Here is a 26446-nt window from a genome sequence, read left to right as displayed (position 1 = left end):
GTCCGGCTAGGTACCTGACCATCGGAGGAAGGGGGTGCTCCACGATGTGGCACATGACAATGGTCGCTGATTTGGTCCCCAGTCGCACGTGTGGGACTCGAGGTTCGTGGCGGAGCTTGGGTGGTGAATGGCCAGGGTCAATGGAGGGGGGGGGGGTCAGGGTCGCACTTTCCTTCCTTGTAGAGGGCCAGCAGAGACACTTTCGCCGCCTCGACGATTTTCTGCTCAACCCTCGTAACAACCACTGTTACCACCCCCTTCTTAACAGCAAAACTCTGCTCTCAGAGAGTGCTCGGGGATTTAGCGACCTCCCTCAAAAGGGGAGGGGCCCTTGGTGAAACACACCTCGCCGTCCACCTTTGATTGGACAGGGTACTACGGCCCACCCTTCCGGGTGGGGCCTCGGCCCCTGCTGGGAAATCCCAGCTACTCTTCCACGCGGTTTCATACTTGACGAGCAACAGTATCAATGTTGCAAAGGTCGTCGTGAAAGAGTTACAACGTTTGTGGGAGCCGAGAAACCGGAACCACGAGATCTTGCCTTGGCACATCAGGGTGCGAGAAGGCAGCTGGTTGGTGGTGGATTGTGATGGGCCGAGAGGTCATGCAGATGGGATGGTTGTTAGATGTAACAACCTAACTAAAAGAAATCGCAATGCACGTCTTTGATTCTCCCACTAGACAAAAGGAAGGGGATCCGACGACACACATGGGTCATTGTGTCATTTCAGCCGGGGATTGCAGTGACCCCCTCAGATTTTTCTGAAAAAAAATTATCAAAGCTACCTTAACATATATGAGGAAGGTTTGCCAAGTTATAGCTCAAAATTCCAAGTAATGTCCGAGATATGGCTCTACAAACACCCTAGGGGTGTTTCAATTCTGGCAGTTGCGAGTTGCAGATTTGTATCTGAAGCATTTTTGGAGGGCTCTAAATTCCAGTTTTACAAACAAAGAGTTCTAAAAATTCATGCAAATGGTGCCTATTAGTGAGGCTTTCAGAATCTGACATCAAAAATTTTCTACTTAAAATACTTTAAGATAGGTACTCTCAAAAGTAGTGATTTGTAACATGCAGTCAAAAAAATTTGACTTTTCAAATTGCTGCCAACAGTCAGTTTATTCATCATGAAGAATTTTGTTGCCCGATTTACATAATCTCGTGACTGGATCATTTACACAAGAAAACAAACCTTTTGGAGCAAAATCTTGGGTGCTATAGGTGTCTGAACTTTGCTCCAAACTCAACGATACTGAAATTTACAACGGTTTTACCCCAAGTTTTCACCATGTTGACAGTTACACAGCTCTTTTAAATTTTTGTCACATAAATACACATACATAGGCAAACGGTGGTAGAAAATTCAAGAGTTGTTCTCAATCCCTTCTATTTTTAAACGATTTTTATAAAGGCCTACTATTTTAAAAAAGCATGTTAGATGAAAGATGTAGAAAAAAAGCAATAGGTGTGCTTTTGAAGTGGAAGCCATGCCAAACATTCATAAGTTGGCACCACAATGATCAAATTGTTGTGTTTTTTGGTCAGAACAAGTATGTGGTTATTTTAATTTAGCTCACATTTTTTTTTAAAAGGATATTTTAGTTTAAGGCCGCCGCCAATCTCAACAAATTAAGACACAAAATGTGCTCATAATAATCACCATTATAAATATTCATTTGCATATCTAATTGTTTATATACTTAGTGTACATTGTAAGAAAGTCTACATCCATTTGTAAATGTCCATACAATATCCGATTCAACTTTTTTTTCATAATTTCACATCAAATTGTTTGGACAAATTTATTTGGATCCATTGTACAAAGTTAAGTGATTAGTTTTACAATTACTAGGATATAATAAAATGTAACAATGAGCATTGGCAGCAACTGCAGGACTGTGTATTAGGTTAAAGCCTAAATAAGATAGAGTTGTGCTTCATGCCTAACTTTGGAAATGATTTTGGTACACTTATTTAAGCTTCACTAAACTGATTTATATATTGTTGTTTTTTGGTACGACTGTTACCTAACAGAGAAAAAGTTCATCTTCCTTACAATATCTTTATTTGTAAAAAATTTATTTAAAAAAAAAAGTAGCTTTTGGGACTGCAGAATCATTAGAAATTGATGCATTTTTTGAAAATTACTTCAAAACTTCAAACCCCACATTTATGATATTTTGCATGAATATAACTGTTTACACAAGTATTTACTTGGTATAAATTTGATGTTTATGTGCAAATTTGATTCTATGATACGAGATTAATAATGTTATAAAAGAAACAAATTTAAGACTGTAGACCAATTTGACCAAGCAGAGTTTGGTTTAAAAGGTGTGAATGATCAGAATCCACCCCATGGGTAGCTCCTGTTTAGTTAAGAGCTGAATTTAGAAACCTGGTTCGAGTGAAGATTAAACAGTCTATTGAACCTGTGCCACATGTTTTTTGAGCTTAAGTCAGAGCTTTGTCATTATGCCTACTGACATATTTATAGTGTGTGTCATCAGCACAAGCACCATGTCTGCAGAAGCACTGGTGCCTTGTAGTGTTGGGGCTGCTTTAAATTCTGATCATTGTCACCGATTAACTCACTGTAGAAAAATTGGATATATTAGACCAAATAATCTGTCAGAAAATGACAAGAAGCTGTTAGAGTGGAGGTGTGGAGAAAAAAAGAAAAAGAAAAATAACTTTACCAATGAAGATGATAATATTTGCTATCATGAGAAACTCTACATTTCTAGCTATGTGCAGCTGCAAAGTATTGTTGTGATCCATTGAAAGTACACAAGAAGAAGTTGGACAGTAAGTACAAAAATTTAGTTATCAAAATAATGCTTAAAAGTGCTATTGTAAGGTAAATGATTTCACCCTGTTAAAGACTATAAAGGTACATGTTTAGTCTTCTGCAAATGTGATACATGTAAGTAATAGAAAAGTGAATTCATGAACTGTACAGAATAATAAAAAGTAACAAATTTACAATTTCTTTATTATGTTGTAAAAATATGAATGTTGAAAAAAAGATCGTAATGAATTTTTTCTTTAAAATAAGTACTGTAACAAAAAAAAAAAAAAAGGGGATAAAGACAAAAGGTGAGAGAACTAAAAGGATGTTTATGCTGAAATGCCCTTTTGAAATGATGAAGACTCAACCAGATTTTTCCTTCCTTCTATTTCAGAGAATCTCCATACATTGGACCAGGATGAAGCTTAGCCTTGGGGGCTTAAACCTGGTCAAAAGCTGTGCTTCAATTGTGAGCAGAGGCTGAACAAGTCACCCGTCAGGGAGCAGTTTTCATCCACAAGCGGTGAGAACGTGATGGAACAAGCAGATGAATCTTTTTCACTCATGAAGCTAGTGTATCTGCATTGGGGTGTACTCCAATGAAGGAAATTCGCAGCATCTCATATGCAAAGCGTAAGGTGAAGGACATACACACATCTGTGAAGAGAAAAGCTGCCCGCATCCTTCAAGTGGGTCATTCCATGTCAAATCAAAGAATCTGCCGTCATCTCAGATTTTTGTAAAACATTGGGACCCATGAAAAACGGCACGAACTCAAATATTTTTGGTAATAGCCTCTTAATTAGTGAGATGCAGACTAACGAACTTTGGACCAATTAGCACGACGTGGTGAATTCAAGTGGCCATATCTCTAAAAGTATAACACCGAGAGAGCTGGTTTTGGTGTCATTTTTTAAGGTATTTTCATGCCCTATGAATTTGTCTGGGCAACATTTTCCTACCTCCAACCACAAAAAAAAAGTTATCACAAAATATAAACTTCAATCGTGAATCCCCAAAAAAATGTATCCTTCAAATTCATCCCAGAGGTACCTTATGATGTCAAGAAGCTTCCACATAAGTTTTGTGATGGGTACTCCAATAGTTTGAGATATGAGCAACAATGTACATGTACGTATGGCATATAGGTTCGAAAATCAGCATTTGTAATGCATTATATACAATCATTCTAACCTAGCCATGACAGGGAACACAGGGAACGACCATCAATTGCTTTGAAGTATCATATACTTTCATTTTCAACTGGGCCTGAGGGGAAGAAACAAGTGCTGCTGTTGCTGCATTGAAGAGGAAACTGAAAGCCTAAGTCAGGTTAGTGAACACTGTGTACTTGAACTCACTTATTGATTGTATAATACATTACAAATGCTGATTTTCGAACCTATATGCCATACGTACATGTACATTATTGCTCATATCTCAGAAACTATTGGAGTGCCCATCACAAAATTTATGTGGAAGCTTCTTGACATCACAAGGTACCTCTGGGATGAATTTGATGAAATTTGAAGGATACATTTTTTGGGGATTCACGATTGAAGTTTATATTTTGTGATAACTTTTTTGTGGTTGGAGGTAGGAAAATGTTGCCCAGACAAATTCATAGGGCATGAAAATACCTTTAAAATGACACCAAAACCAGCTCTCTAGGTGTTATACTTTTAGAGATATAGGCATTTGAATTCGCGACGTCGTGGTAATTAGTCCAAAGTTCGTTAGTCTGTATCTCACTAATTAAGAGGTTGTTAGCAAAAATATACGAGTTCTTGCAGTTTTTCATGGGTCCCAAAGTTTTGCAAAAATCTGAGAGATGACGGCAGATTCTTTGATGATTTGACATGGAATGACCCAAGTGGACTCTGATGAGCTGACTTCATCGTCAGAGAATGATGAGAAGTGCCGAGAATTTGATGAGTTTATTTATCTTCTAAAGGAGAAATGCTCGAACTCTACCAGAAGGGAAAAGATAAAGTTACTGACTATGGTGCCTGCAAGTTGGTCGGATAGAAAAAGTTTCTTATATTTTTTATGTTTCTCGGTATATAGCCAAGCGGTCAAGACAGTTAAGGGAGGAGAAGGGCATTCTTTCTGAGTCCGATACGAAGAAAGGGAAAGCTTTATCAAGTGTTGGATGTGAACGTGTGACTGATTTTTATCAGTCTGATGAGTACTCAAGACAGTGTCCTGGCAAAAAGGATGTGTGTCAGTTATTGTTGAGGGCAAGAGAGTTCTGAAACAGAAGCGTTTGTTACTTGTTAACTTGAAAGAGTTGCTTCTAGAGCATGTTAAAAAGTACAATGATAATGTAGGCTTTTCAAAATTTGCAGTGCTAAGACCAAAATGGTGTGCATCTGTGAATAGTGCAGGAATGCACTTAGTATGTGTATGCCAGTACCATCAGAATGTTAAACTCTTGTTAGCAGCAATACCACAACATAACGACTATAAAAACCTTCTTCTTAAGATAGTGTGCAATACAGAGAACCGTCAGTGTATGTATGCTTCATTTGTGTGAAAACTGTCCAGGAAAAAAAACTGCACTGTATGATTAGTTGCTAGGTCTGTTCTCCGACAATGACATAGATCCTGAAGATATTATCACTTACTCCTCAGTCATATTTGCTCTACAGCTCGGATATGGCAGCCGTACCCCCCCCCCTGAATTGACAGAAACATGCGGCGGCCGCAGAGTTTCTGAGGTGGCCTCAGGGTTGCCCTCGGGCGTATGGCTAACTTTTACAGGCCGCAGGGGTCTCCGTGGAATTATAACTTTTTCATTTCTAGGTTGGCCATAGCAATTCGACAAGCTGTAGCCATGACGTAGATGTGTTCCACGTCGACCGTACGGTGGGCTTGCATTATTCGTGCGGCTGCCGTAGACTTTTATCAATGAAAAATGAATTTTGCCAACCCCCAAAAAATTACGGCGGCCGCACTATTTCCACGGTCGCCGTAGGGAAGTCCAAAGGTGTCCCTGTGTTCACCGTATGGTGGCATTGGGGTCTGTGCGACTACCTGCGGGCAACGCAGGGTCGATGTACGGTTCCCCTACGCCCACCGTGGCAGTTTGCATCAACCGTGCATTACCGTGAGAGATTGGAGTATCGGTCAATTGCCGTCAATGGCCCCACAAGCATGAGGGAAGTTCCACCTCCTCCCGAAGACTTGTCAACTTCATTCCATCCACCATCTGTATACAACCTGGTCCACAATCTATATGATTATACATATGAAAAAAAATAACTGGTGTGTGTGTATGTATGTATGTATGTATGTATGTATGTATGTATGTATGTATGTATGTATGTATGTATGTATGTATGTATATACACCCACTCGTTACCGTCCGTCTGCACGTTCGCCTTAGGGCCCCCTGCGGGCACCTTGAGGCGACCTTGCGTCTGCCTTGAAAATTCTATGGCCGCCGAAGGGACGCCCTAAGGTTACCGTGCGACATCAAATCAAAGACCGTACGGCACCCCCACATTTTCGGTCTCCACAATTTCTAAATACCCTGTGCGGCTACCCGAAAAATAAAAACATATGTGACTGCTACATTGTGTGACCGTGGAAATACTGCGGCTGCCCTATAATTGCTAGTGGCCGTAGATTTTTTAGACCCTATGGCCGCCGAGCCAAATGTGACTGAAGCATTACAAACAGTGGGTGCATAAAGATCTGAAGACTTTTCAAGAAACTTTAAAATGACTTTCTGGATGTTGTATGTGACTGATTTGATGAATGAAGGAGACATCATTACATTGCTAAATCCCAGTCTGCCTACTTACAGAACTTAAAAGAACAGTTACCTTATTAAATTTAGCTGAAAACTACAGTTTCTTGGTGCAGGACGAAGTACAGGGATACCATTGGGATAATAGCCAGGCAACTCTCCACTCCTTTTTATTATACTACAAGGGGCAGAGACTCTGAACTGCTTATCGGTATGTGTTATCGGATAGTTTAAAGCATGACACCACTGCTGTTCATGCATTCTTATCTAAAGTGTTTCCCTATTTACAATCTGTTATTCCTAGTTTGGAAAAGGTTTCATATTTTTCAGATGGTGCTGCAAGTCAGTATAAAAACAAGTGAAATCCTTCAATACAGCACGAATGGTGAAGCAAATGAGTACACTAATGTTAAAATATGCAATTCATGCTTTTTCAGTTGAAAAACAATTAAAAAGCATACTTAATATTTGAAATGTAAAAATCTTGTTATTATTGTGATAAGCACCTTTAAATACAAGAGAAGGAATGAAATCGGTCGATACAGCGTGGCAGGGGGCCGCAAAAGAATGATGGCATAAGAATAATTTAGCTTTCAGCATTCGGCACGAAATGCGATGGTGGGCGGAAATGACATCTTTCGTTCATTCGTACATGAGGGGCGCATTTCTTCGTTTTTTTCCGTCAAGCAATAACTTAAATGGTTTTCACATATAGAACACATTAGTTTCACAAGTTTCCATTGAAATACTCGGGTATTTCCATCAATTGTCGCCATTTCCGTCGGTTACGCACTGCATCTACCGACGGCCATCATTGGCTGTCTTGAGGCACGTGGGGGGGGGACACGGGGGACACCGGAGACGTGGGAGACATTTCAAAATCGGTGCAATTGTATACAGCGCACGTGCTGTAATTACAAAAATTGTGAACTTGTGTTCCCATACAGCAGACTGTGGTGTGCCTGCAGAGTGGCATTTCTTTGCCACATCACACGGGAAAATGGGGAACGGTGAAACGACTTTGTGCGAGAGCAAGTCTGCAGGCTCCTCTACAGAACCACATTTTGACAGCAGAAGAGATGTTCAAATCGAAGGCATGAAGTTTCTTTTTGTTAGTACAGAAGACATTCAAAATAATTCTGAAACATTTGACCTTGAATCTCGGTATGCTGCTGCTGTAGCTTTGTCTGGAACACGTTCTCACCACACCTTCGTCCCTACAGCTGATGGTAATATTGAAATGCGTAGGGTTTCATCAGATTCAATTTTTAGCACTGTTTCCGTAGGTACCGAAAATGCACAAAGTACACTTTGTAATGATTATTCTAAATTCAAGCAAGGGATGTATATAACTTGTTTGTATGACTCAGAGTAGTACATTGGCTGTATTGTGGAGTGTTCAGATGAAAACCAGGATGTATTAGTTAAGTTTATGAAACGATCGTGTCAAACATGATCTTGGCCAGAAAATAGTAAAGATGAATGCTGGGTTCCATTTGATCACGTCCTGTATGTAGTCAGTGTTCCACATGTAACTGGTCATAGTATAAGACACTACTCGCTACCTGAGAATGATTTTGAGCTGATAAAGAAGAAATTTGAAACTGCTTGATGTAATGCTTATACTTGAAATATGACTGTTATCCAATTTGTCCCTGAAGATGGTTGTAAATGACTCTCTGAAATGTTCGATTTTCACAGCTACATATACAATTATGAAAAAGCTAAATGTTGTATACAAATGTATATACTTTTAAATATCCACTTATTCCAATGTCACTTTCCATATGAAAATAAAGTAAATGTCACTTTTTAAGATATTGTTTAATATTTATTACTTTTATATCATACAAAATGCACCATTGTACATTGTGCCTTTTTTCATGATTGATATGTGTTAGCATCTCATTTTTAATTGGAAAAATACATTTTTGAGCCAAATTAAATTAACCACAAAGTTATTCTGACCATGAAACACTACTGCATGCTCATTGTGGTGTCAGCTTAGGAATTCTTGACATGACATCCACTTCAAAAGCACACCTATTGCTTTTATTCTAAATCTTTCATCAAACTTTTTTTTTTTTAAATAGTGGGCCTTTATAAAAATCATTTAAAAAATAGAAGGGATTGAGAACAAATCTTGAATTTTATACCACAGTTTGCCTATGTACGTGTCTTTAAGTGACAAAAATTGAAAAGAGCTGTGCAACTGTCAACATGGTGAACACGGGGTAAAAGTCAGTGTCGATGAGTCTGGAGCAAAGTTCAGACACCTATAGCACCCAAGATTTTGCTCCAAAAGGTTTCAGTTTTATTTTGTAAATGATCCAGTCACTAGATTATGTAAATCAGGTAACAAAATTCTTCATGATGAATAAACTGACTGTTGGCAGCAATTTGAAAAGTCAAATTTTTTTGACTGCATGTTACAAATGACTACTTTTGAGTGAACTTATCTTAAAAAGTATTTTAAGTAGAACATTTTTTTATGTCAGATTCTGAAAGCCTCACTAATAGACACCATTTGTGTGAATTTTCAGAACTCTGTTTGTAAAACTCTGGAATATAGAGCCCTCCAAAAATGCTTCAGATACAAATCTGCAACTCACGACTGCCAGAATTGAAACACCACTAGAGTGTTTGTAGGGCCATATCTCAGACACTACTTGGAATTTTGAGCTACAACTTGGCAAACCTTCCTCATATATGTTAAGGTAGCTTTGAGAATTTTTTCAGGAAAATCTGAGGGTGTCAAGGCAGAATTTCATTTTTTTTTTGGCCGATTTGACACGGAATGACCCACATACTTAACGACATAACTGACTTTTGGGACATTTGTATGATGAATGCAAATGGTTTCCAGATCAATCACAATATCTATGGGCTAACTCTAACCCGTACAGCAAATTTACTAAAAAAAAACAGGGGCCATGACATTTTACTTGTTTAAATTGAAGTACAGCACTGCAAAAATGGAGGTTATTGGATGCATTATGAAGATGACAAGTGCTACAGGGTTCAAGTATATAATTAAATTTAAATAGATTAAAGATTGAAAGTCATATAAATAAATGCTGGAATCTATTCCACCACGTTACATTAGTTTTTGTGCCCATTTGTGTTCTTTAACATCCTTAAAAGCAGCAGGTTTCCTGTTTGGATTGATTTTCAATTTTGTTTGACTTCCACACAGGCAGACAGTGATAATATCTCACTCCTCTCTGAGCATGGGTGATCAGGATGAATTCAGTGCCAATATACGGTATAACGGCAAACTTGTCTTTCTATTCACATTCTGATTCTTGTTCAAAATTTAACTTAAATAAGCTGTTCCTCGATCATAAACTTACAAGACGGACATCCATCCAGATGCGATTTCTCCTGGCCATGGTTTGAAGTGTCACGTGTGATATTGCCACCGACACCTTTACGGCCCAATTGTGACCTGTATTTGATGCATAACCTTATTTCTAAGGTTTCTTCGCATTTTCATACGTGCCAGAGGGAAATTGGTTTATAACCCTCTAGTCTAGACATAATTAACAACCCAAATTTTTTTTTGTCATTATATCTGGATATAAAACTGGTGAGGTCTTGTGCTTGCCCCACTGTTTTCTTCCTATCCCAACTATCCCCCCCCCCCCACTACTCCCAATCTCAGAGTATATTGATAAACAGTGGATCTTCTGGCCAGATAGAGTGTGCAAGGAGGTGGAAAGAAACACTCAAAAGAAAAATATTGAGTAAATCAAAATGAACAGGTGGAGATGGATTGCCCACGTACTCGGGATGGAAACCGTCACAAATAAGAGCTGGAAGAGACATAGAGCTGGTGGACAACTGGAAGAGACATAGAGGCGCACAATGCGAAATGCTAAGCCACCACCTGCACGGCGCTCAGTCAATGGACATACAACGGTTGAAAGTGACTCGAACTCCTTAAGAGGGTCCACACGATACGCAGTCAGGTCTATATGACAGGATCGCAAGTCATCAAAGAGGCAGAGCAGGCTTGAAGAGCCGAATGGCTTCTTCCCGAGTCCAAGTGCACGGTGTACATCCTTGTGCACCTATAATCAAGGTCAGCTTGTATCAAGTTGGCTGAAGTTGGTGGTGGTGGTCGTATGGCAGCTTAGCTGCCGGGGTAGCTATCAATATTGAAGCACGACTGTGTTGCTGATGCAGTGCCCCTCCAACAGTACACACACTGGAACTGGTACTCATCAAGCCAACCTCGGAAGGATGACAGGCTGAGTCAACCCCCTGGTGTATTAATTCAGCGGCCGACGGGGCTTGAACTCAGGACCCTAGGATCACCCGACCAAGCCGCCACCCGAACCACTGAGCCAACACCAGGCTGCTGAAGTTGATGAAGATCAGAAAGTCCGCAAACTCTCTGCCGGAGCCCGCACCGCCACAGAGGATTCTTTCCGGGTAGGCTGCGTTTACATACAGTCTACCACATAGTCGTCATGACAACCTTCAGGCTTCACACAATAATAAGATCCATATGTTCAAGTTCATGAGACAAGAGATGATCCGAGATTACGAGCCCGCTCCGCGACCCAACTCACCTGTACAGCCCACTTGGATCTCGTAAAAGGCCACAGACGATGCTCCTCTCACTCCGTCTGGTGTCGTTTTATTTCTTTTTCTCGTCGCACACACCTTCAAACAGGAAGCTGAACTCAACTCTTCGTCCGTTGGCTTCAACGTCCGTTTCAAACTTTATTACTGAACGCGTCCTTCAAGTGCGTCACGAATGACGCCTTCACCGCAATCACCTGATCATTTGCATGCTTGGGGGAATCATTGTTTTGCTTTGAATAATCACCAATCTTTCGACTAAACGATATTGCGTTTCAGAAGACAACAACATATATACAAGAATATCCACTTATTACGAAAAATCATTAAGCTAATTAAAAATTGGCAGTTTCACCACTTTACATCTGCCACCAACTATACCGCCATGGCTCTGTTGTTATGAATGGCAAGATCAAAAATTCTTCATACGACAGCAGGAAAATATCCGAAATATGAATTTTCGTGATTCCAACATACTTTGTATCAAATCATAATCCCTCTTAGTTAAACCAATGAGGTTTAAATACAAAATGTATAAACCCCAAGACAGCTGAGATGATATAACTGTTTAAAAGCATCAACATGTTCGGTGATTAATATTACGAGCACAATAATCCTGATTATAATGTTTGCATCAGAGCAGGAAATATTAAACAATGAAGTAAAAAAATAGCCATGGAAGAAAAGGATAAACAAGAATTATGCAGAGTACATAAGGCATTACCATCCCAGGTCAAAAAACCAGTAAAAACCAGTAGCTTACTGGTCAACTGGTACCAGTTGAAAACCAGTAGCCAACTGGTACCAGTAAAGCCAGTTGGTTTCTTACTGGTTTTAATATGGAAATTGGAATAGAGTGATATATTACCAGTTGAAATACAATTGTATTTAACTAACTGGTATCAACTGGGACCAGTACATTGTAACTGGTATCAACTGGGACCAGTACATTGCAAATGGTATCAACTGGGAGACCAGTACATTGCAACTGGTATCAACTGGGACCAGTACATTGTAACTGGTATCAACTGGGAGACCAGTACATTGCAACTGGTATCAACTGGGACCAGTACATTGCAAATGGTATCAACTGGGAGACCAGTACATTGCAACTGGTATCAACTGGGACCAGTACATTGCAAATGGTATCAACTGGAACCAGTAAGACTTTAACTGGTACAAATATGAGCTACTGGTTTTTTCAACTGGGAAATTGGAATTCTGACTGAATTTAACTGGTACCAGTTGAAACCAATAGAGACCAGTTAAAGACCAATTAGAACCAATAGAGACCAGTTGAAAATGTGTACTGGTTTTAACTGGTTTTTCGACCTGGGATGTGAAATGAATATTAAATCGGTCAGAGTGTAAGAATTATATTATTGAAAAGAGTGTAATGACGCCACAAGCCAATTTAAATATTACCTGTTTTATTTATTTTCTGATTTAATTGGGCAGGTGCATGATTTTTGATCAAGTGGTACTTCTTGTACGTTTACTGAAGTAAATTGAGGTATTTCTAACACTGACTTTACCATCTTTCCTCAGCATGGAAGTGCTAAGTTAGATGGGAAAATAAATAAATAATGGCAGTTCCTCTGGAACTGCTTGTGAATGAAACTGTGGATTGTTTCGCAGATAATGATTGCAGATGTTAAAATGGTAACTGTGCAAAATTGAATCGCTTTGGATTAGGTACTTGCTCCAAAAAAAAAAAAGAGGTAACCTGTCCTCTTGTTGGGTTTGAGTGTTGGACTTATATCGCTCAGACAAATTAAAATACATTGAAGAAGAAGAAGGAGCTAACTTTCATAATTGTTGTACAGATGATGGAATATTTTTCTTAACTACAAGGGATTTTTGAAGGATGGTGAAAAGAATTCTTGATTGCAAATTCGAACTCTGATATACACTGTTGCCCTTTCTACATGGAAATAGCAAATGAGATGGATGTTTTTGAGTGTACATACAACTGAGATTTCTGGATATTTCAGCATGTCGTTTAGGTGCGAAAAACAAGGAAAGGAAAGGGAAAAATTGTTGATATAACATATAATGCAAGTTAAATGCTTTTATAAGAACCTTTGTCAGTCTTATTAAAAATACATGAGCCCATGACATTTATTGATTGGCAGTTTGATCAATGCATAACCTTGATTTTGTTTGTTTCGGAGTGTTGAGAGCAGTTGAACTATGCAGTGTACGATTTTGTCTAATGAAGCTTTGGAAGAACTTCCACCGAAAGATTGGACGATAGGGAGAACCCAGATTTTGGTGATTGGACATTCAACACGTGATCATGACACTACCCCCTTCCTGAGGAGATAAGATGAGCATGTTAAAGAAAAAGGGAAAGAAAAGAAAAACCCACTGAAGAGAAGGTTGGACAAGTCAAACCACAGCAAGGCAAATACTTGACGTCGCCGTTGCATGGTGCCTGCCTGGAGGAATGTCCTCAACCACACTCGCAAATTTCTGCTCTGCAGATACATCGTGAACTTGCCGTGATCGCACAATGCACAACGAAGGTCCTGAAGGTCCACACGGCGAGTCATCTGCAACATGTGTTCAATGGTGCGAGTGGGGTTAGTACAGCCATCGTGGCTGCCTCCAACGTGCACAGCTCACTTGTTGAATCAAACCTGATTGCACAAACTGCTGCTACGTGGCCCCAAACTCTGCTGGGGCTGGATCTCTGGGTCACATCTTGAGTCCTTTTCGTCTCCTTCAACCCAGTGTCATCTTCAAACCAGTGTTGGGCCCAAGCTCATATCTGCGAAGATCTACCTTCTCTGCAGCTCAAGGAGTGCCTCGACTGTGTTTCCCGTTGGGTGCTGCTCTATCTACACCCTGACCTGCTTATCTTCTGGCCTCGGGTAGCATGTCTTTTCCATTTGTGACACCTGCTGATGAATAGGCCATAAATTGAATGGAAATTCACTCACTAACCTGGCTGGGACACTATTGAGATCGTCGTCATCAAGCATTCTTCTATTATGAGCACTTGCTGCCATTGTTGATTGAACTTGTGTAACGGATACCTTTTATCCTCAAGGAACGGGGTATGGTGATCATGTGCAATATAATTATTCAAATTTTCCTGATATGGAAAAAGGGGTAAATGTGGAAAAAAAATAATTATATTAATGTACTCAATTATAATTGTTGCTGGTGCTTTATAAATTTAATATTTATGCTATTGTTGAATTGGCTGTCAGATATGTTTCCCTTTACCAAAGTATTTTGACCTAAATATTGATAAAAGGAATGTCTTACTATGAAACAGGGTGGCCTGGTTGATAACACTGCAACTTTTGCCATGATTATGTCATTCTCTCTTTTACCCAGTGGACACGTATTGCAGTTTGACTTCTTTTGCATAATGCTTATCAACTAACCTTGTAGTTGAGTTGCCAAATATCTCCCCTCCCATTCTTTGGAATGTCACGTTGTGTAAGAAGAATTGCTTCGGGCTTTTGTTTCAGTGAAGTCCATTCAAATGTTTCAGTCAAGCATTCAATGTTCTTCCTCCATATATACGAAATTAAAGATTCTCCCTATGGTATGCTGATCCAACTTGTGGAAATTGAGTTATTTTCAAACGACAGACCCAACCGAAGGGTCTGCCTAAGATTATCCTGAGGCGATTACCATCTGGTGGATGACACCTCAGCACAACTCCGCCACACACCACCCCAATCTGACCCAGGAAGTTTAGCCCATCCTTTTCCTCCTATAATCAAAGAATGGGGGTCCCAAAGGCTTTACCCCAATCCCGTCATCCGGTGAGCTGCCCTGCTCAGAGCAGCAGCACTGGAGGTACTCCCACCGAGTGGGTATTGAGTTTTCTTTGCATTTGTTGGTTTTGCAGAATTAAGTGTTTTACGGTGGCTGGAATGTATATCCTGCCACCAACCTCCGAAAAAAGGTAAATCAACTGCAGGAGGATGTCCACAGACACAGTTTGGCACGAGATATGGATGGCTGTTGGCTCACAAGGAGTTCCTCCACCCTTTGACAGGTTTTGCTTTTGATCAAGCTTGGTGTCCATATCCACACACCTTCCTCACCAGGAAACCTGGTGGGGTAGATCCTTTAGTTACTGACAATCCGACCATTAATCAGATTAGTACAGGTTTGCATGGTGGTTGCAGCAACTCACAGATCTAATCTGGTCTGATCTGACAAGTAAGTGACTGGAATATCAACCGCCTCAAACGTCGATAATGTTGCTCCCCTGTTCCTTTTCTAACAGGACCCTTCAGTTCCTATCCGCCAGAGTTCTGCTCCCTGGAAAGATCCCACCATAGTCACTCCAAATACCATTTTCAGATCGGTTATCATTGGTCCAATGTCCTTTGCCTGGTAACCCTGAGCCACCACTAAGGTAACATGTGGCGTAACTTTGGCTAATTGTATGGTGAAATTTTACTTTGTTTCCATAATTTCCAGGTCTGTCTGTCGTGGAAACGTAACTTCGTTTCCATAATTTCAATTGTTTCTTTGTCGACTGTACTTCCATTCCGATTCCTTGTCGACATTGTTCCGAATCTACATTGGTCCCAATGTTACATCAAAACTCTGGTGTAATTTGGAAGATACTTGCTTTGCATAATCAGTGTCCTTGCCCATTGCATTATAATACTCTGTGCAGTGTAAACGAGTTTTCCATGTTGCTATGTCTATGTGATGTTGACTTACCCAATTACGCACTTCTGGTCTTCCCATTAAGTCAGGTGTCTCCCTTTAGGACCTGTCCCAGATATTTAACCTCCCACACATAAAGCATCTCTCTTCACTTTGGTTGTGCATGCCTGTAAGTCACTGGAAACTTCACCATCTGTCAGAGCCCACTAATATACAAGACTCTCTGTACTCTCCTGTAACAAATTTAAGAGTTAATGCAATGTCCGCCCTCAGCATCCATGTCGAGAAAAACTTCAACTAGTGTGCATTTCACCATACAGTTCAGTTTGCATAACAAATCTCTTCCGAACAAGGTGGATGGTGCGTATGCTGCCATTAGAAATACATGCTGTGTGGACAAAGGTCCGATTTCTCCATGTCATTGTTTTGTCATTGGTATTGCCATGGTAACACCCAGAACTTCTACAACCTCCATCTGGTTTCACGAAAGCGGGGCATTCGGAAGATCACTTTGTATAATTGCTGATCATGTCGCTCCGGCATCCACAAGGAAAGGAATTTGTTCCCCTTCAATTTTCAAAGAAAGTTTTGGTTCATTATAATGTTTAGAAGTTAACACTGGTAATGTCAATGATGCTTCGCCCAGGTCTCTCTATTGGTGCTGTTGAAACGGATCGGGTGCCATCCACATAGTCTGCTCCTATGGTTATGGGTTAAAGTTCTGGCCCTTATTTTGTGGTTGTGGCAGTGGTCGCTCCCAATTTTGTCTGTTTGGGCAGTCCCTAATCCGGTGACCAACTTAACCACATTCTCGGCACATATTTCTATCCATACTTCTTGGTCCACCATAATGTTCGCGCGCACGTCCACGGTCCAAACACACGTTTCTTTCCTGATTATATGGTTTCCGAATTTTCCTCTACCATGCCCTCCTTGCAATGAACGTACTTGTAATTGCATGAACTTTGCTGACGTCTCAGAACTTCACTGTTCCATTGGCCCATAACAATGGGTAACATATGGCAACATGTCTTTTACGGGTTTAGTTTCCCAAACTACACATATTCACTATACTTTTGTTTGTAGTGTTGGAGTCAACCTGCTGACAAAGGCGTGGGATAAGGGCATTCCGTCTTGTTCCTCTGGTAAACCCAAATGCTGTCTGAACACATTTCATAATCGTTCTAAATAGTGTGACAGTTCTTCTCTTGTTTTTTTTTGTCTACATGCATGAATCTTTCCCAAATCTACCTTGACCGGGGCTATTGTGTCGACTTGTGTAAGGAGTTCAGTTATCCTGTCTGAGCATGTTCTCATCTGCAGGCGGTTCATCTGGCCATTGAGCAGCATGTTTGAGCTGTCATAACAATCCCTCAGGCACAATCAATCTCATTAAAATGTGCATGTCCACATAGGTTGGTCTATGGCAGTCCACAATAAGTTGGAATTCCCGTTTAAACTTCTGCAAATCCTCACGCATGCTTGGTGTCATGTTTTGTGAAGCTACCGCCACGCGCATGTGCAGTGTGCGCCTTCCTGGGTAATAAACGTGGAGCTTCGACTGATGTGGTGTCTGGCCTTTCATCCCACAATCCTTCGGATACGTCACAATTAGCGACAAGTTTGTGCTTTGCCAAGTCGGCATTGCTCACTATGGCATCCATGGGGATTCTGGTGGAGTACCAGCCAGAGGAAGACTGGGAAGACTTTGCTGGTCAATTGGGACAATACTTCATCGCTAACAAGATGGCGGTGGCAGAAGATGCTGATCGTCACCGGGCCGTTCTGCTCACAGCGTGTGGCAAAACAGTATATGCCCTGATGAAGGATCTGGTTACTCTGGATAAACCGAAAGACAAAACCTTCGATGAACTGATCGAGATTGTGGCCAGACACCACAAGCCGAAACCCAGGAAAATCGTGTCCCGGAAGAAGTTCTACACTCAAGGGAGGACGGAAGGTCAGTCAGTGTCTGAGTTTGTTGCTGACCTTCGCAGATTGGCTGAACATTGTGAATTCGGTGCCACGTTGGATGAGATGTTGAGAGATGTTTTCGTAATTGGCATCAATAAGGAGACGATCCTCCGGAAATTGTTGGTTGTTTCCGATCTCGATGTGACAGAAGCTTTGTCAATTGCAACTGCCTGCATGACTTCGGATGAGGGTCTTCGTGTTATCAGCGGCAGAAAGTGAGACTCCCAACCGAGTTCATGTAATGATGTGAACAAACTGAGCTCATCATCATCAGCTGTGAAGCCCAGCTATCCTCAATTTCACAGATCTGCTCAACACATCACCTCGTTTCATAATGCGAGCTCGTCTGTGCCAAAGCAGAGCAGTGGATCATAAGGTTCTCCATCAGGTAAACTGTGTTGGCGTTGTGGGGGCAGGCACTTACCCCACCTGTGTCGTTTCAAGCACTGCTCCTGTTATAACTGTGGGAAACTTGGCCATCGATGCAAGATGTGTCGCCAGACATCCCAAAACGGTACGAATCACCAGATGATCGGTTTGGCCACGCCAGTGACTGGTGGTGAAGCAATATCTCCTGCTTCAAAGGAGCATGATTTAATCAGTATGTCGGATAAAAGTAAACCCATTGTGGTGGATGTTGGGGTGAATGATAATGCCGTGGAGATGGAGCTGGACACCGACCCCAGCCAGTCAATCATGAGTTCCGAAACTTTCAATAGGCTGTTTAGCCAGGAGACAGCGAGACCGGTACTCAGACCGGTGAACGCCAAGTTGCGAACTTACACCAATGAACTGATACCTGTGATTGGTAGTGCGGAGGTCAAGGTCACCTACAATGATGTGTCACGGAAACTTCCCTTGTGGATCATTCAGGGAAATGGGCCGACATTGTTTGGGCGTAATTGGCTTGAATTCATCAAACTTGATTGGCCTGTGATCAAATTGATGGCTTGTGATGTTAATCACAATGCCATTCTTGACAAATACCCCTCATTGTTTGGAGGTGGTGTCGGCAACTTTAAAGGTGTTAAAGCCAAAATCTATGTGGATGTGAGTGCTAAGCCAATCTTTCGTAAAGCGAGGTCTGTACCTCACATGAAGCATTCAAAGATCCAGGCAGAGCTCGACCGCCTGCAGATGGAGGTGTTATCAGTCCTGTTGAGTTCAGTAATTGGGCATGTCTAATTGTTCCTGCATGAAAGTCAGTTGGTAGTGTTCGGATTTGTGGTGATTACAAAACAACAATCAACAGGTATTCCAAACAGGACCATTATCCTCTGTCCAAGGCAGATAATTTGTTCGCTACGCTTTCTGGTGGAAAGAAGTTTAGCCACCTGGATTTGGAGTCTGCTTCTACTCAGATGTTGCTTGATGAGGACTCCAAGAAGTATCCATGTTGTAACACTCACAAGGGATTTTTAGTTTATAACCGCTGTACTTTCGGACTCAAATCAGCCGCTGCTATATTTCAACACAATATGGAGAATCTGCTGAAAGCAATTCCAAATGATGTAGTGTTTCAAGATGATGTTTTGATCACCGGCCACAATGATGCTGAACAATTGTGTAACCTTGAGGCGGTTCTCAAACGTCCTGTTGAAGCTGGTGTTAAGGTGAAACGTGACAAATGTCGATTTATGTTACCAAAAGTGGAATTTCTCAGTCGTATTGTCAGTGCTGATGGCATGAGGCCCAGCACGTCCAAGACGGAAGCTATCAAGGATGCTCCGACTCTTGTGAACATGACCGAGCTTAAAGCTTTCCTGGGTATGTTGAACTATTACTGTAACTTTCTTCCGAATCTGAGCACCATCCTTGAGCCTCTCCACAAACTCCTTCGTAAAGGTGTTGAATGGCGATGGTGTACGCAGTGTATTAAGGCATTTGCTGAGGCAAAACGGTTGCTGTGTTCATCTAAAGTATTGGTGTACTACGATACTGATAAACCATTGGTTCTCAGTTGTGATGCCTCGTCTTATGGTCTTGGCTATGTGTTACATCAAGGTAATGATGGTATACTATGGCCTGTATCCAATGCATCACACACTTTGTCAGCAGCGGAGCGTAACTTCCCCATGGTTGAAAAAGAAGCTTTCGCATGTATTTTTAGTGCAACAAAGATGCATCAGTATCTCTTCTGTCGACAATTGGAACTTGTAACCGACCACAAACCATTGCAATCCCTGTTCAATGAGAGTAAGGGAATTAACCCACAGGGCCCTGCACGCATTCATCATTGGGCTGAGAAGTTAGCAGCCTATGACTATTCTATAAGGTATCGTCCTGGCAGTGAGAATTTCTGTGCTCATACTTTGAGTAGATTACCACGACCAGTTAACGTGGGTAATGTACCTGCAGCGGGAGAAATTTTTCGGGCAATGAGTGTGTTTGCTTGTCATAATGCTCCAATCATTTCCAAACAAATTGAACAATGGACAAATGTGGACCCGACCCTATCTATGGTCAAACAATGTGTTATCAGTGGCATATGGTCAACTGTACCCTATGAATTCCACGACAAATTTAGGCCATACCTTGCTCGTAAAAAATGAGTTGTCCTTGCATTCTGGTTACCTGCTGTGGGGCAGCAGGGTCATTGTACTGCCAAAAGGTCGAAACAAGGTGTGTGATGAGCTAGATGAATTCCATCCAGGGATTGTAACCATTAAGTCAATTTCCAGGAGCCATGTTTGGTGGCCGAGTATAGATGAAAACCTAGAGAGCTACGTTCGCCATTGCTCCATGTGTCAGGCCACTGCCCTGAACTCAGCTGAGGCACCGCTTCACATGTGGTCCTGGCCTTCTAAACCATGGTCTCAAATTCACATCGATTACGCTGGTCCATTCTTCGGGAAGATGTTTTTGGTTGTTATCGATGCTCATTCAAAGTGGATTGAATGTTTAGCCTTATCATCCTAAACTAGCGAAATCACTGTTGAAAGTTTATGTGCCATGTTTGCCACTCATGGATTGCCAGATTGTGTCGTCAATGATAATGGCTCATGTTTCACCAGGGCTGTTTTTCAGGTTTTCTGGAAACAAAATGGTGTCAAGCCCTGTTGCAGTGCTCCCTTCAGACCTACTTCGAATGGTCAGGCTGAAAGAGCTGTCCAGGTGATCAATAATGGTCTCAAAAAGGCAAATGACGGTTCTTCTCTACAAACCAAGTTATCACGTTTGTTATTTAAATATAGGACACGTCTGCACACAACCACTGGACGCACACCCGCAGAAATGATGTTTGGTCGAATGCTAAAGACACGCTTAGACCTGATTAATCTGAATGATTCGTCCAGGGTTGTGGACCACCAGTTTAAACAGAAGTGGTACCATGACAGGACCTCAGTTCCACATGCCATAAATGTGTTTGATCCTGTTTTTGTGCTGAATCCCGGCCGTGGATCAAAATGGATCACTGGTCGTGTTATAAATCGAATTGGAAACTCCATAATATTTGTTGTGGAACTGTCCAATGGACATACAGTAGGTAAACATATTGACCAGCTCCGCCTGAGGCATTGTGACCCCAATCCTCCAAACTACATTCAGCCCTTTGAGGGTGATTCCCTGGTGTCTGTTCCGATTGTGAGCCAAGTGCTTGAGCCCACTGAGTCCGAGCCCGATAGTGGTGTGGTGGAGCCTGCTCCTTCTCCTTCCTCTCTATCTCCTCTTGAGGCTGCCACTGCCGGTGTTACACACGAACAGTCGCCCATCTTGCGACGCTCTGCTCGCACATGCAAGGCACCCAAGCGGTTGAATTTGTGATTATCCCTCGCACTGTTGTATAAATGTTGTTGGGGGAATAATGTTATGTAAGATTTTATTTGGGGGAAATGCTGTCAGGTTGTGTGAAGCTACCGCCACGCGCATGCACAGTGTGCACCTCCCTGGGTAATAGACGTGGAGCTTCGACTTATGTGGTGTCTGGCCTTTTACTTCACAATCCTTCGGATATGCCACACTTGGCATATCACTTGCTAGTGCTTTTAATTCTGACAGAGTCCATGGCCTAGCTCACGTGCCTTTATGGCCAGGGTAATCTCTCATTGGCATTATCGACACATTCCCAGCCTGTTTGGCCTCAGCCTTAACGTCTGCTGCTCTCGCCTTCAGTCCTAACTCTTCCTCATAGTTACATCTGTGTCATGTCTTCCCACTGTACCCTGATCTCCTGCTGCTTGCCAAGCTCGTAGTGGGGGAGGTAGATGTAGACCTCCCAGATCAGGCGTGTATGGTATAAGGAGCGGCGGTGGCAGTGGCGGTTCAAAGTATGGAGGAGTGGTTGCTCATCTTTCTGGCTCTTCTCCTACCTCTCTGACTTTTACCTGTGTGGCTTGCTGCCTCCTTTTATCTCTGTTTGTTCTTATCAGCATTTGAGTTGTCACCCCATCGATTGTCCTTTGTGCATTTACTAGGCTACCTTTTCAGCGTGCCAATTTTGATTTCTTACCCCTGTCTCTACACTCTTGCATCCAGTCCATAAATGCCTTCAAATGCACTTCCTTAGCCATTCTCTTATCTCTACCCTTTCTTTCAAGCCTTCCCTTTAAGTTGTCCAATCGGTCTCTGTCGAAAGTACCGTCTTCTGGAAAACATAACCTACTGTCCTTCGTCCACTCGCACCATTTCTCTCCGTCACTTACCTATTCTTGTCCATACTTGTCATGCATGTACCTTACACATGTCCATCTACTTGGAGGCCCTGTCTGGCTCTGATTAGTTTGCCCAGTTTACCTGTTATTTGCCATGTCGTAACCTTTACGAGCACACCATCACAATGAAAAACAGTTTCACAAGCAACTAACAACAGGCACAATGAACAAACACAGAAATTAAAATATATTTCCACAAACATTCTTAACATATATTTCTTCCTGAAGGACTCAACCCTCCTTGAGCATGCAGGGTCTGCTTCCCTTATTGTAGGTGGAGTGCTTTTCTACTTTAGGCAGACTTATCCCCTAATTTTAAAACATTCCTATGTCCGTGGAAGTTTCGGCTGTGGAAGGCTGCATTTTTCAAACAGGGCAAAACTGTTTCATGTGTCTCACTGCACCATAACCAAAACACTTTAGGGTGTCAGTGTTAACATATACTTGGTAGTCGTGAATATTTACAGTGAACTATAAAATGACGTTCAGAGAGGGATAATCCTTGTTGAGTACCGTAAGTACTTGTCTACGGAAACCCATCACGTGACTGGCACGTTCAGCTTTACAGCCCAAAGGGAGCATTATTAGGGGGGACACGCAGTGTCCATATCACTGCAGCGCTCTCAGGATTACATTAATGCTCAGGAATGGTGGTATATATGAGATAACCACTTTCTGAGCAGGAGTATCTAATGGATACGTCATCACAAAGTGTCCAGAGTTGAGGGACAGGCCTTGTTTAACAATGAGAGCAACATGTTCTTTGTCGGACACAAACACGATAACTCGTTCATTCATCCGCGATGTGGCACGTACCTCATCAAACCCGATTATGCTCCCGATGGCGAAAACAATCGCTTCCACCGAAACACCCTCCGGTGGGGAGCATGCGAGGCCATTCTTGCGGGATAACTGTTCTAACACGGCATATCGCTGCGAGCGAGCGGCCATCATGTTTCAACACACGACGCTTGACATCTTCCTAACTCAGGAAGAGGAAGTTATTAATACACTCCTACTTTTCCCGAACCTTGGGAAAGGGAGTGCTAACTGAACAAAATAAGGAAAGATAAGCGAAATAAAAAAAGCAGAATAAAGCAGGTTTGAAGCGAAAAGTTTTTGAATTTTGAAACGACGAATAGGGCACCACCCCAAAACCGACGATACACTGACTAGCGCCACTATGTGTTCTCGTTCTCGTTCTCTCTCTCTCTCTCTCTCTCTCTCTCTCTCTCTCTCTCTCTCTCTCTCTCTGTGTGTCTCTCTCTCTCTCTCTCTGTGTGTCTCTCTCTCTCTCTCTCTCTCTCTCTCTCTCTCTCTCTCTCTCTCTCTCTCTCTCTCTCTCTCTCTCTCTCTCTCTCTCTCTCTCTCTCTCTCTCTCTCTCTCTCTCTACACAGAGGGGAAACACGGAGAAAACCTCACAAACAAAAAAACACGAACACAGGGGAACGAAATGGGGAGCGTGGAAACACCAACCAGCACAGCAGAAGACAGGTACTCATGACACGAAGCAAGAAGCAGCCATGACAGAACACACAACGTACCAGTGGCCGAGAGGGAGAGAGGGAGAGAGGGAGAGAGGGAGAGAGGGAGAGAGGGAGAGAGGGAGAGAGGGAGAGAGGGAGAGAGGGAGAGAGGGAGAGAGGGAGAGAGGGAGAGAGGGAGAGAGGGAGAGAGAGAGAGTTTTGACCTTTGTATCTTTTTATTATAAAAATAGAAAAGAAAGCCCCCAAATGGGAGTCACATTTTCATTTCAGAGAAAGAAAAAAAACTAGAAAACCAAGAAACAATTTCTGAAGAAAGGAAAGCATTTATCGGGTGGATTAGATACAAAACATTTCACAAAAGGATAAACATTCCTCTTGGACTTTGCAAATAACTCCCTTTATACACCATTTTGATTCGAACTGTGCTAATCTTCCCGTTACTGAAAAGAAAGCAAAATCCAATTTAACACGACTTATTACAAGGTTTTGGAACAAAAACAAAGCATCTTCATCATTTACTCGAACACCATCAAGTTTTCTTTTCCTTGACATATACTACCATCTTTGCCTGAGCAAGCAGGAAATTGGCAAACACAACATTGGAATTTTTGTGTGGGATATCCATTCCGTAGATGAACACACAAGTGTTAAAAATCAAACCAAACCTCACAAAACTATTTCCGAAGTAAAATAAATAAAGGTGACAACCGTTGGCATTCAACATAGATGTGAAAAAGGTTTTCAGATTTCTTACAAAAAGGACATTCATCTACAAGCAGATTTGGAAAACGGTGTAACAAGTGATTAGAAGGAAGGATCCAGTGTACTAGTCTCCATTGGAGGTCGCCATGTCGTGGTGGTACAGGAGGGTGATAAAAACCTTTCCAGTTGGGAAATTAAGGGGGAGAACAAGGTAAGAGGTCTCTCCATCGAACCTTCTGCTGTGTTATTTGCCGTTGTGAAATAAATTTTACACAACCCAAATAAAGGTCTTTTTGTTTGGCAAGGCCATTGAAGCCTACGTTAAAAGGGGCACAAGGAAGAGCTCTGGCAAGAGAAAAAGCACATACGAGTTCAGGAAAGGTAGAGAGGGAAGGTATTTCATGTGTATTTTGTTCATTGCTTTGGTGGTCTTGCTCCCAAGCAGGTGCGAGCTGTGTACCTGTCCAAAGCACACTACCTAATATGCGTGCCACCATTCGAGAGGATCACACACTGACCAGGCTTGCCAATGCATCAGCTCCGATCCAGCTGCGGTTTGGGCTGAGAAGATCTGCGACAGATTTAACGCCCTTGTCGGTAAAGCGTTGAATAAAACACCTATCAGCAGGCATATCATGGAAAAAGGAGTTGTAAGGCCCGGTCACACCTTGACGTTTTAGCCAACGTATGCCGATTTTTGAATTTTTTTTCTAAAACGCTGGCACACGTTGAATACGTTATGGGTAAGTTTTGATAACATTGAGAGCACGCTGAAAAACACTGCCATACGTCGTTGTACGTTGGCTTTAAACGTTGTACTTTTTGGTTGTCCTCAAATTTTTTCATGCTTGAAATTTCACGACGTATGCCGGCGTATGACTCACACGTTCCGCTACGCTGGCCACAAGTTGTATGCACGGTCTGCGATCGCTGACAGACGTCAACACATGCTACTTGTAAGTTAATCATAAGTTGAGACACGCCGAGGTAATGTTTAGCGTACCCGAAACTTATTTCTAACCTATGATTAACATGTTGTTGGCACGTTACGCGATCGTTGCCACACGTCGACAGACGTTACTTTTAAGTTACTCATAGGCTGAAAGACGTCCGTATAATGGATCGTCCTTGCGTCAGTGTCCACGGCCATGGCCAAGACACTTATTTGCAGCATTCTTCAAACTTTTCTTCGGCATGACGAGGATGTTCACACTTCGATGTCTAGCTTGGCTATGATTCCAATTGTCCATCGGCAGCGTCTATTTAAAATAGTCGAGTTTGAGCATTTTAACACGTTCAGAAGAAACGCTTCAAATTTCCAAACCCCAGCGTCAAAAAACAAAGGCGAGTGACAGCAATTTAAATCGTTCATTGTAAACAATGAAAATAGTTGAGTGGTACCGTTTAAAAGTCGTTGAGTGTAAAAAAATCCAATTGTTGAGCGCAAGCGTCTACTTTCAATAGTGGGGTTTGAGCGATTTAACACGTTCAATAGAAACGATTAAAATTTCCAAGCGCCAGCGTCAAAAAACAAAGGCGAGTGACAGCAATTTAAATCGTTCATTGTAAACAATGAAAATAGCTGAGTGGTACCGTTTAAAAGTCGTTGAGTGTAAAAAAAATCCAATTGTTGAGCGCAAGCGTCGACTTTCAATAGTGGAGATGCAGCCATTTAAATCGTTGAGTTTATCATTTAAATCGTTAAACGCAAGGACGATCCATCATAACCCACACCCTCCCCCTCACACTCACCTACTACTGCCAACATGAACAAACTACTACTAATACTAATACTAATACTTATACTGATACTGTTACTGCTGACATGGACATCGACTCAAAAAGGA

General features: G+C 41.8%; 1 protein-coding gene across 1 annotated transcript in view; it reads right to left on the bottom strand.

Moving 5' to 3' along the window:
• LOC147034866 (CD82 antigen-like) overlaps nt 1-11372 on the bottom strand; it is a 42124-nt gene extending 30752 nt beyond the window's left edge. Inside the window, exon 1 of the mRNA XM_085890407.1 lies at nt 11124-11372. The gene's annotated coding sequence lies outside the window, so the exon portion shown is untranslated. The remainder of the gene's footprint in view (nt 1-11123) is intronic.
• Nucleotides 11373-26446: the final 15074 nt, after the last annotated feature.

This window comes from Eptatretus burgeri, chromosome 1, assembly GCF_056783735.1.
Source record: "Eptatretus burgeri isolate ZD-2024b chromosome 1, Ebu_testis_v1, whole genome shotgun sequence".
NCBI classification, from domain to species: domain Eukaryota; kingdom Metazoa; phylum Chordata; class Myxini; order Myxiniformes; family Myxinidae; genus Eptatretus; species Eptatretus burgeri.
Note: the sequence above shows the minus strand (reverse complement) of the source record. Positions and strands in the feature narration are given on the sequence as shown.